The sequence below is a fragment of the Aotus nancymaae genome, unplaced genomic scaffold (assembly GCF_030222135.1).
Source record: "Aotus nancymaae isolate 86718 unplaced genomic scaffold, 86718_ANA_hifiasm-v0.15.2.pri h1tg000007l, whole genome shotgun sequence".
Classification (NCBI taxonomy): domain Eukaryota; kingdom Metazoa; phylum Chordata; class Mammalia; order Primates; family Aotidae; genus Aotus; species Aotus nancymaae.
This window is the reverse complement of record NW_026988418.1, coordinates 41,926,809-41,939,906: the sequence shown is the minus strand read 5'-3', so window position 1 is coordinate 41,939,906 and position 13,098 is coordinate 41,926,809. Positions and strand designations below refer to the sequence as shown.

The 13,098-nt window shown below is 35.7% G+C and overlaps 1 protein-coding gene across 3 annotated transcripts in view; it reads left to right on the top strand.

Moving 5' to 3' along the window:
• ADGRL4 (adhesion G protein-coupled receptor L4) overlaps positions 1–13,098 on the top strand; it is a 143,526-nt gene that overhangs the window by 16,397 nt on the left and 114,031 nt on the right. The window lies entirely within an intron of this gene.

Here is a 13,098-nt window from a genome sequence, read left to right as displayed (position 1 = left end):
TCCCATTTTGCCCTAATATTACTATCACCAATTTTTTATGAACACGTAACGTTGACTCTTCATGGCATAGTTTCCTTAATTATTTCATTTTTGTTTTAAAAATCGTTTCCAGGCTGGGTACTGTGTCTCATACTTGTAATCCTTGCACTTTCAGAGGCCGAGGTAGGAGGCTGGTTCAGCTCAGGAATTCTAGATCAGCCTGGACAACATAGTGAGATCCATGTCTATAAAAAAAAAAATTACAAAAATTAGCCATCCATGGTGGCACACACTGGTAGTCCCAGCTACTCGGGAGGCTAAGGTGGGAGGATCACTTCAGGAGGTTGAGGTTGCAGTGAGCCGAGGTTGCACCACTGCACTCCAGCTGAGGGGACAGAGGGAGACACTCTATTAAAAAAAAATGTTAATACTATAATTGAAGTGGCTATAAATACCTTGGTGCATACAACTTTATCAAACTCTGATTTTGGGGAGTGTGCGTGTGTGTGTGTGTGTGTGTGTGTGTGTGTTTTAGAATATATTTTAAAAATGGGAACTATTGAGTCAAAAGGCAAAAATCCTTTTAAGGCTGTGTACAAACACTGAGAAATTGCTCTCTAAATTAGTTAGTTAGTTTTTTTTCATTTGCTTGCTTTACTAATTAGTCAACAACTGCAGAGAATTTTCACTAGAAGCCCTCTTCCAGGGCCAAGGCATTCTTAGGCTGTGTAGCTATAACAATAGCCACAGGATAGATTTTCACTGTGGGCAGCAATGAGTAAGCAAAGAATCTGACAAAAACTTGCATCTCTCTAGCTGAATGGGACAGAATTTGTCCACTGAGGGAACCTACGGTCTTTGCAGAGGATTCTAATTATATATAAGTAGTAACACTGTGGCAGACCACGGTGAAGGTCAAAACCAGGAAATAAAGTAGGGGGACAGGGAGAGTGAAGATTTAATTCCATGAACAATCACAAATCACAGAACAAAAGGTGTTGCTTATTACTAACACATGTTCGTAATGTAGAAATAACTTTTAGATTATTCTTTTATTCCTTCGTAGGCCACATTAAATTTCTATTTTATTTATAACTCAAAAATGTGCTTCAAATTTTTCTTAATATTTTTCCCCAAATTTGATTTTCAGTGAGTCTTATCAATATCAACACTTTTCTAAATAAGATACATTGTAATAAAAAAAAATTTCCTTGCTATGCAAAATAAATTTTAGTCTGTAACAAAAGATTTAGTGTGCTTCATTAATAAAATCTATCAAGAGTTGACTTTAAATATCAAAATGTTATTCTTTTCCACTTGTAAGAAATTCCAACAATATTTTTTAAGCTAACATTATCTAATAACTGCATTTGAAGGGAAAACCAGAACTGACAATTTTACTAGTAAAGCTATTTGGTGTAAGTATTTCACTCAGGATGTCAACTACTTAGAAACCAAGACTATCAAAAAGCCACATTTGCTTCACTCAAAGCTCAGGATTGTGTTACAAAAACACTGTGTGATAGTTATAAGTTAATACAGACTCCCATTATTACTTATAGCATGCTGGGATGCTTTTTCATGTTACTCTAATAAATGTGATCTTACTTTTTAATAACCCTCATAATCTATAAAAGCCACCATGTTGACTCTGTAGAAAGGTTTCAGTATCCTTTTGAGCAAAATCTTTATGGATTTCTTTGAGGTCTTGAAGGTTTGTCATTTTTAATAGACAAAGCAAAGCACTCAGAGGATAGAGTCTTGAACAGTTAAATTATTTGTATTGAGATTGCCACTCTGAGGTACTTTCATGTAGTATTTTTATTTTAATAAGGAACAACCTCTTTAATTTAGTTCACAACTTAAAGGACTTCTTGTAAGCTTCATATGGGTAAAGAGTTTGGATAAAGAGGGATATGACATTTACTTATGTAAATGTATATACATGTACTTACATCTGTCTAGACTTGTATGTGTACACATATATAGTACAGTTTCCCATACTGTTGTACATATATATTTACACACACACATATAATATGTACCTATACACACATATACATATATGTGTATGTGTTTGTGTGTTTGTGTCTATTCAGTTCCCTGTCATTCTATGTCATGTGGTTGCCCTGTTTTTTTCCTAATGTTCTTGCTTCCTGCCTGAACTTCTGATTTCCCTTGCTGGAAGTCGCTTATTTACAAGAAGCCAAGAACAAATTAGGTCGAGGCCAGGCAGCATTATGTTGGTACAAAGGTAACTGGCTTCTCAGTGAATAAAGACACTTGTAAAGTGTTCTGGTAGCCATGCCTTTGTCCTGGTATATAACTGTGTATTCCTCTCTAGCTCTCTTAGCTCCAAAACAATGATGGTTCTGAAAACATTATCAGTTGGGATTAGGTTTAGTTATTCTAAATCCCAAAATAACAGTTCCAGAATAACAATGACTTAAACAAGATAGTAGGTAAATTTTTCTTGCAAAAGAAGACTGGGGGTAGCCAATTCTGCCAATTCTGGGAGGCTGCGTTGGCTCTTCACTCCTTAGGGACAACTACTTTATCACCCCAACATCATAAGACTGTGGCTCTCTCTCCTAGTTCAAGAAAACAGAGTTCCAATTTTTACCACTGATGAAGCAACAGAAGGAAAAAAATAGAAAGAAAAAAATATATTGCCTACTTTAAGGAGGCTTCTAAAAGTGAAATCCAAAGCTTGTGCTTATACCCCAATGGCCAGAACTTAGTTTCAACAATCTCAGTTGCAAGATAGACTGTAAAATGCAGCTTTGTTTCAGTAGACGATGTTCACAGCTTCAAGTACAAGGTATGTCTACTAAGAAAGATGAAAATAATATTTGCTAGGGAAGCAACAAAGTTTCCGCCATACTTCATAACAGACTATATTCCCTCTGCCATGATTAACAATTATTTCTTTGCATTTTTGGTTTATCCTTGCTTGACTTTAATAATATTGAAGCTAGGGACATGTCATGTCAACCTTTATGGTGTTAGAATAGGACTGTCTAAAAGTTACTGAGGACTCATTCTTAATACTCTAGCAAGACAGCTTAGATTAAGGATTCTTCTCCTATCAGAAAGAAGCTGCTTCTTCCACCCACAGAAAGAGTTACAACCTCCCAAGGGCCCTATTGTTGCTGCTCCTAGGCAGCTAGAACCTACAACTTCTAGTCTCCTATGTGCCTGCTTTTCCCTGAAAAAGTCCTTTTCACAGGCTTGCCCTACAACAAAGGAGCAAGAACAGGGAGCACAGTCCCCTTCACAGAAATCCAATCCTACACTCACAGCATGTACTACAAGTACCTGTCTGGGTGAATTTCCAAGCCAAGAGTCAACAATAGAAGAAAAGGCACAGGCCCTCCAGTCTTCTGATCATCTGCTGGAAAGCCTGCTGCTTGCCCAGGCCTCTCCACTGTTCATGAAGCACAAATGTGCTTCCTAGAGGAGAGAGTCCTGCTTGCCCTTTTGATGGGTTGAGTAGGAACTCAATCCCATCAGTTGTGAGAAAGGAATTTATCAATTTGGGTGCCAGAAAGTCTGAATTTTGATGCTGCCTGTTGACAGTAGTTGTCTGAGAATGTACCTGGGCACCTTGGGATCTGTGGAAAGTCAGGCTGGGCACAACCCCTCCTGATGAACAAAGCGGAGGATCTCCAAATTCCAGCTAGCTGACTATCCAGGAAACCCAGTTCATTTCTAGCACCATTTGGGGATGATTCTGTTTGTCACTCTATAGCTTTGAATCTCTAAAGTGTCACACAGAATATACCATGCAGCAGACACTCAGTAATGTTGGCTGGAGTCTGTTTGTTTGTTTGTTTGTTTGTTTGTTTGTTTTGAGATAGAGTCTCACTCTGTCACTCAGGCTAGAGTGCAATGGTGCAATCTGGGCTCACTGAAGCCTCCGCCTCCGAGGTTCAAGCAATTATCTGCCTCAGTGTCCTGAGTACCTGGGATTACAGGCAGCTGCCACTATGCCTAATTTTTGTATTTTTAGTAGAAATGGGGTTTCACCATCTTGACCAGGCTGTTCTTGAACTCCTGACCTCATGATCCACCCACCTCGGCCTCCCAAAATGCTGGGATTACAGGTATGAGCCACTGCGCCTGGTCGGCTGGAGTCTTAATGAATAAATATAAAATATTTGCTGTTGACCAGGAACAGTGGTTCACGCCTGTAATCCCAGCACTTTGGGAAGCTGAGGTGGGTGGATCACAAGGTCAGGAGTTCGAGACCAGCCTGAGCAACAAGGTGAAACCCCATCTCTACTAAACAAATACAAAAATTAGTCGGGCATGGTGGCACATGCCTGTAGTCCCAGCTACTTAGGAGGCTGAGACAGGAGAATCACTTGAACCCTGGAGGCAGAGGTTGCAGTGAGCCAAGACCATGCCACTGCACTCCAGTCTGGGCGTCAGAGTGAGACTCCATCTCAAACAACAACAAAAAAATTAGCCGGGCACGGTGGCACACATCTGTAATCCTAGCTACTGAGGAGGCAGAGACAGGAGAATTGCTTAAACCCAGGAGACTGATGTCGCAGTGAACACAGATCTCACCACTGTACTCCAGCCTGAGTGACAGGGCAAGACTCCATCCCCCCAAAAAAAATCTGCTGTTACATCTGAAACAACATTAACAAATACTTGAATTATGTGTTCCTTTAGTGAAATTTAAAAAATAGCCCCCTTTCTGTAGATTTGCTAACTTGTCAGTGCATGTTTTTTCATGAAAGAGTATCCCTTTCTAAGACTCTACCAAGGAAAATACAGAGAGCTTTCCAAGAGTAATGCTAAGAGCTTTTGTCTTAGAATCATTCATCATAATGGCGCTTGTTCCAATGTGTTCTTTTTAACGTACTATGGTTATTTCAGTGTGATTCCAATCACCTAATTAGAACAGTTTCCCTGAATCATAAAAGAAAACAGTATCCATTATAAAAAAATTTCTCACTGAGAACCAGAGAGATAAATAGGCCTTTGTAACTGGTGTGGAGGCACATGGAGTAGCAGGAAGGCCAGAAAGAACACTGTTGTTTCCTTTACTGATGTACATTGTGGACCAGGTAGATGAAGCAATACCTTCGACTTTAGAAGGTAAAGAAGTTTGACATTGCCTTGGGCATATAGAGTCACTGGGAGCCAATGAGCTAATGTGATTGTAGCATAGGAAATATGAACTGGGATACTGTTTTTGAGAAAAAGCGGAAAAAATCAGAAATGCTTTAAATTCTATTGTTCTTAGAGCCTTAGTTAATTAAGGCATGCTTTTTAAAAAATTGTTCTTTAGGTTCTGGGGTACATGTGCAGATCATGCAGGATCGTTGCATAGGTACATACATGGCAAGATGGTTTGCTGCCTTAATCCCCCCCTTCACCTATATCTGGCATTTCTCCCCATGTTATCCCTCCCTATCCTCCCCACCCCATGCTGTTCCTCCCCTACCCTCCCCAACAGACCCCCAGTGTGTGATACTTCCCTCCCTGTGTCTATGTGTTCTCATTGTTCAACACTTGGCTATGAGTGAGAACATGCGGTGTTTGATTTTCTGTTCTTGTGTCAGTTTGCTGAGAATGATGATTTCCAGATTCATCCATGTCTCTACAAAGGACATGAGCTCATTGTTTTTTATGGCTGCATAGTATTCCATGGTGTATACATGCCACATTTTCTTTGTCCAGTCTATCATCGATGGGCATTTGGGTTGGTTCCAGGTCTTTGCTATTATTGTAAACAGTGCCACAATGAACACACGTGTGCATGTGTCTTTATAATGGAATGATTTATAATCCTTTGGGTATATACCCAGTAATGGGATTGCTGGGTCAAATGGAATTTCTATTTCTAGATCCTTGAGGAATCACCACACTGTCTTCCACAATGGTTGAACTAATTTACACTCCCACCAACAGTGTAAAAGTGTTCCTGTTTCCACATCCTCTCCAGCATCTGTTGTCTCCAGATTTTTTTCATGATTGCCATTCTAACTGATGTGAGATACAAGCTTTTGCTTTTATTGGATAATCATATTTGCATACTCTAATAGATTATCAGTTTAAGAGTTGATTAATATACATTAAAAGTTACATCTGGGAAAGTTATTTGACCATACACATACTTCTTCAGTGCTTTGCAACATTCAGCACAAACCATGAAGTTACAACTTAAAGATTCTGATAAGAATAGACTCATTTTTTGCCACGTTATCTCTCAATAAAACTTTGCACAGTGAGAGTAAATTCGACCTTGACTCTTTAATAGGATCAAACATTTTATGATGAGAGAAGTACAAAATTAATCCATCCTGTTGACAGTCTTATAAGTCCTTCAGAAAAAAACAAAACAAAACAAAACAAGGACATTCTATTGACTGGAGAATTAGGCATTCTATTGACAAGGACAGTAGGGAAATGGAACAAAATTAGTATATTTACAGGACAACCTTTAAGACCATAATCATATGGTTCCGCTCAAGTGCAATGGTAATGGACCACAGAAAATTGTAAACAAGACACATCACTACTTAAATATTGTGTACAGCAACCTTATCAATCTTGGCACCAAAAGTAAAAACAATGCATAAAATTAATTTCAGCCTTCAACGAAAGAAAGTCAACAGAGGAAGCCTAATTTTAGTGATATGCATTATTATAAAGTTTTCAAAAGTGCTCTTTTCAGATATGAGTAAAACATTTTATACTCTCAAAAATATGTGGGTGGTGAGGACAATATTTGGAAGATATGTTGCTAATGATACAATATTGAAATTATTTAAAATAAAACAATGAATAATCATTAAATATAGGGCCAATAGCAAAAAATAATGTAAGGAAATAAAAACAACTTCAGAAACTGTTTTATATATAGGTCTTTTTTTTTTAAAGGAGAAGTGCCTAGGTTGATGAAAATGTTAAGTGCCTCCATTAGAATCTTATTGTTATCTTCTAATTTATTTAGTTAAAATGAAAAACACATTGTAAAACAGTCTCAACCTCAGGAATAAAGGTCAATTACCTTGATAATAATTCAACTGCAACCTGTGTATTTTACAGCAAAATAATTTCTCAGATAATTCCAATTGTGATTCGGAATTCTTTCCATTTTATATGTATTTTTAAGAAAATTACCTGTAAATTCCTGAATATCTACTAATCAAAACTCTTCATTCTTGCATTGCCTGGAGCTCAGTGATCACATTGGTACAAGAATAAAATAATGTGTCTTTTTTTTCCATATCGATATTCTTTGTACCTTAAAGAATTTTATTTACATGTCACCAAGATTCATTTTTAAAAGATATCATTTTAAATGTTTGCTCAATCTTTAGAAGTTCCTTGTAGAAATATCCTTGAAATCACCAAATCTAGTCAGCATTCTAACTTTCCATAACTGTGCTGTAAGTCAATTAATAAGTCAAATGTGTTTATATTATGTTATAGGACAAAGAAGTCTAAGCTTATTAATAGATTTATAAATGATCTTGTATTATGTACTGTGCTACCAGCATAGGAAGTGGAATTATTTGGTATAATTAAAATATGGAAAATCAGTAACTACTGAATAATTTTGGAAGAGAAACTAGTGCAATTGGCTTGTGAATAAGTTTTAAGACATATATAAGTACAATATTTAAGGTAAATTCTATAAGATGGATCCTTATTTTAAAATGTTAATTCACAAGTTATGTGTCAATAATGTGTTTACATCATCATGGCTTTTGGAAATTTACCTTTACATATGTGTAATTATTTCAGTGAAAGCAGAATTATGTTTACAATTGGTTGGAGATAGTACTATTTATATTAATTTATACCTATAGATAAGATATGGGGGAAAACTCAGAGTCTTATGCTTATCTTTAAAAGAAAATTTTTTAAAATGTGATAAATTGCAAACGATTATCAGTTAATGTACTTTATTTAGATTTCCAAACAGCTTTCTATTTTTTTAAGCCAATTCCTTCTCACAGAAGGCTATTAATAAAACAGTTTACAATGGAAAAATTAAGTCTTGTCTGAGATTAAAGATTTGCGACAAAGTGGAAAGTAAAATGTAAGAATAAAAAGAGAATTCTCAGAGTGATAGGAAGTTGATAATGATGTTCCCTGGAGTTCTAAACCAGAGACTTGTGTCTTCAATATGCATGTTAATAACAATAGATGATAGTGAATAACAAGGAACTGAAATATGCTCTTGATACATAATTACAATATTTAATTTTCCTAATAAAAATTGAGCAGTTGTGGAGAATTGTAAAAAGATATAATAAATGAGTGATTGAAGAACACAAATGTAGATGAAATGTAATGTAAAGTACAATCTATTGCAAACCTAAAGAAATAATTTAAATTACTTGTACATCCTGAGGGATTCTGTAACCTCTCAGGATATTATTTTGGACAACTCAATGAAGGAGAGCAATCAGCTATGAATAAACCAATGTTACAAAATGTTGAAAGCATAGCTAAAAAGAAGAACAGTATTAAGAGGTGATTTTTCACCTGGTTTCTGTTTTAGGAGTGCTGCCCTTTTAGAAAATGAGGTGAGCTTGATAATTTTATAACACAGAAATGTTCAAACAAAGAAAAATAAGTTAATGAAATAATTTACAAGTCAGTTAAAATGCAAACGATTAGCACAGATGCAGGTGATTTTTATTTTTTCCTCTTCACATCAATACCTGCGTCAGAAGAAAATTTGTTCCTAGATGTGGGTACTAGTTTACAAATCTTTATGAAGAGAAACTCTAGGAGAGAAAAACCATACAAAACAGAGACATTTGTAAATGTGTTAAGCAGAATAATGGAAAGATTTAGTGATTTTTCTGAAGGTCACAAAACAATTGAATGGCCAGGCTGGGAAGGAACTTGGGGCTCCTCCCTTCCAGTCAACACTTTGAAAATTACCAGATGCTTTTTGCACCCCCTTCGACTGAAAAAATTAGTAGCAGAAAATCTAGTCAAATGTTCCTGTTCATAGTCTTAGAACCCAATTTTTAAAGTGCTTTTGGACACTAACTTGAGTTTCATAATTAGATCATGAACTGATAAAATGCATAAGTGAAAACGTGTATGAAAACATTATAATTTATTTTTGATACAAACTGTTGACAGACATTAAATTGATTTAATATAGATTAGAAAGACACAAGTTCCTAGATAGCCAGGTTTCCACACTAGCATCTCTATGCCAACTGGTTAAAACCTAAGTTTAGCACTACCAAAAAAAAAAAGAAGAAGAAGAAGAAAAAAGAAACAACTCATTTCTCCTACTGTTTTAGACCTATTAATAATTTTAAAAATAACTATGTTTTGCTGGCTTTTTAAAAAATTAAATGCAAAAGATTGACCTTTGTTATATTCCAATGATGTAAAATACATCTGAAAAATCTAAAAGACCTCTGAGGCAAACAGTTTCCAGATAGTCTCTAAAAATACAAATTTACTTTTTTTTTTAAGACAGTCTCTCACTCTGTCACCAGGCTGGAGTGCAGTGGCATGATCTTGGCTCACTGCAACCTCTGCCTCCCTGGTTCAAGTGATTCTCCTGACTCAGCCTTCCAAGTAGCTAGGACTACAGGCATGTACCACCATGCTCAGCTAATTTTTTTATTTTTAGTAGAGACAGGGTTTCACCATGTTGACCAGGATGGTCTTGATTTCTTGACCTTGTGATCTGCCTGCCTTGGCCTCCCAAAGTGCTGGGATTACAGGTGTGAGCCACCGTACCCAGTTACAAATGTGCATTTTTGACAAATTTTATTATGCACTGTTCTAGAAATTAATTTATTCAATCAATCAGCCATAGCTATCACACTCAGGCATTGAATGAGATGTCATGGAGCAAAACAAAACAGAAAGCCAAAAAACAGAAACTCTGTTCCTGGCCTTTGAGAGTTCTAAGAGCTTAAGTTAAGAACCATTAACAGACAAATCCACTTTGGAAACTTCAGTCCTTCTCCATTCATGGTCATTCCTCTACACTGGGGCTACTGTTCCACTTTGCTAAAGCTTTCCTTAATTTTCACATGGAGTATGTTTTAATCATATTACTCTTTCCTACTTCATATGTAACTTAATTTTCTTTCTTTTTTATTTTTTACCTTTCTATAGCACTTGTGCCAACTGTACATTGTTAATGTTGGTTTTGACTAAAAGAAACTCAATATTTTTAGGTGAGAAACTGCGGTAAATTGTCATCCTAATTAGAGTACTATGAGAATAAGGAAAATATGTAGTAATGTGGAATTACCTAAATTAACAAATTGGTGGCAAAAGTTCAGTAAGTTGAAAAAGTCAAATGATGGGTAAGTTATGATTAATATTGAGAGATATATTTACAGCATGACAAACACTTGGAGTCTAATAGCATTATTGATGTCTAGGTGAGGAACCACACACTGTTACAAAGGCCTCAGAAAGGGGATCCAGAAATGGCATTAGGTTCCTAGTGCCAGTCATCCTGGGCAGAATAAATATGCTTTTGGAGAAGGCTTTTATGTCAACTACACACTAATTTCCTATATTTAAATGTGTTTAGTGTTAAAGGTATGGATGCCTGACTATTCTTACATGTATAGGAATGACCTTAGCAGTTCACTATCATCTAGCAGGGCAAATACTGTTATTTTCATTTAACAGTAGGTGAAATGATCCCCAACAGGGTTAAAGACTCTACTCAAGATAAAAGCTAGAATTAAACCCAGGTCTTCAGAGTTAAATCTTTCCATTGCAAACTCCAACCTGTCCAAGAACTTTTCAAGGAAATCCTGTTTAATTTGGCACTTACAGACAAACCTAAGATAGTACCAATCATGGATCTGATAAGATCTAACATTGCAAGAGGAGTGTTCACCCTAGCATATTCCATCAAAGCCACAATCAGGTAGGTAGCTTAAAGTGACTTCACTCCCATGTGTTATGTTTAGACCAAAATCAAGCTCTAAGTGATGTATATCTTTCAAAGTTAAACATACTACAGTGATACCCAAGGGAAAATTGTTAAGAAAAGTTTAGCCTGATAGTTTAACATTCCTTTGAGAATGCTTTTTAAAAATATCCTTTTCTTTCTGGTAATTAAAACATTTTTGGATTGAAACTGCTAAATGTTTTTTTGTAAGTAATGCAAGACAATGAATCCAAAATTATACATTGATTTTCTGTATTTTCCTTTAAAAATACAGACTTCTTCAAGCAATACATTTTTAAGTGATTTTATTTTTACAAAGAGCAATATTAAAACTATAAGCATCATTAAACACTTTATGCTCACCTTTACACTATCATTTTCTTGAAGAGAACTATGAATACACTTTTGCCTTTTAATAAGAACACACATGCAAAAGAAAAAATAGAAAACTTTTGTTTTAGATTCAAGTGTTAATTCACATTTGCTAATTTTAAAGCATGTCTAGGGAATAGTGATATTTTTAAAGATTGGGCTGTATTTTATTATCGTTAGGATAAAACTGAAGATGAAGCAAGTGTGGCAGATATAAGGAGTAAATTATTTTAAAAATAAGTGCTGTGTTTCAGTTTGTAGCTCATCTCAGAAAATAACGTATTTCTGTATTATGCCTTTTGAAGTTTGTTTCTATGTATGTTCATTGAAACTCAACTTCATATAACTGGAGAAACTAGCTTCACAAAAATAAATTCAGGTTGTTGGAGTACTTCCAATTTTATATTACCAAACTGAGCTTACTCATTTTTCCTTTCAAAATTACTCCTCATCCTATCTTTTCTATCCTTGCGAATGGTTCCCACCTTCTCCCATTCATAGAACTAGAAAACCTTTGTTTCAGCTATACCTCTCAATTTTACCGAGTCAAGAAGACATAAATTTGTCTTTATCTAATGCTTTCTGCAATCTGTCCCTATCGCTCCATCACAAATATGCATACCCTTGTTCAGGCATTCATAATCTATTTCCTAAACTCTTCATAGGTTTATGCTTGCTTCCTTGCCTTTGGCATGCCCTTAAAATCCATCATTTGTATTTTTGCCAGTGATTCACTGAATTGCTTTTCAGTTTAAAAAGGAAAACAAACAAAAAATCTTTGAAAAAAACGTTATTAGTAAAGTCTATAACTTCTTTTTTATGGCATTTAGGATTTTTAAATCACCTTTTCAAACTCCCTAAATAACACTGTCTGATGACTCCTCATTCTTAGAACAACCTCCTGAGTACAATGTCACTCTAGAATGAATAGCGAGAACATGGACTGTGAGCTTATAGTCTGGGTTTGAATCAAGGCCAGTCACTTAGACTAGCTGTCTAGGAGATGCTGTGGACTGAGCAAGTCACACAACAACTTTGTTCCTCATTTGCCTCATCTATTATGGTGCCACTCTTAGGAACTTTTGCCCACATTCACCTAGAAGGGGTCTGGGAAAATGCTATGGAGAGCCACTAAAATGTGTCAATATATTGGCACTTGTGACTGCTGTTAATATGTAAGTCACTTTGTGGCGTGTGATTGTGAATAGTTTTAGTTGTTGCCCCAGTAGTTCGTAAGCCCCTGGAGTCCAGGGGCTGTGGGTGTTCATCTTTCTGAGGCTGCTCTTTATATAAAGTAAATTTGCACTAGTTACTTTTTAAACAGAATAGAAATGGAATGTGACAAAGGTGACCTGACTATTGAAAGGTAAAACAGCTTGTGTTGATGGCAAAAATATTAAGATATTAGTCATTTCCTTTCTTTAAATCAACTTTATTTAAACTTACATATAATACAATTCATCTAACTTATTTACAATAAAATGCATCAAATTTAAGGATACAGTTGGATAAGTTACGACAAATGCATGCACTCATATAACCATTACGTCAATCAAGATATAGAATATTATCATCACCTCAAATTCCCCTTGTGCCTTTCTGCAGTCAGTCCCCCTTCTGCATCCCAGCCCTAGGCAACCATCCATCTATTTTCTGTCATGATACATTAGTTTACCCTGCAGTTATTTTTAATTTTTTAAGCTAGAATTGTTTTTGTGTTTCAATGTGAAAGATCTCTTTCTACACAATTGACTTGTATATTAACATACACAAAGGCATATGCTACACCAATTTTTCTGCAGATGAAAAAAGGAGTACAGGTG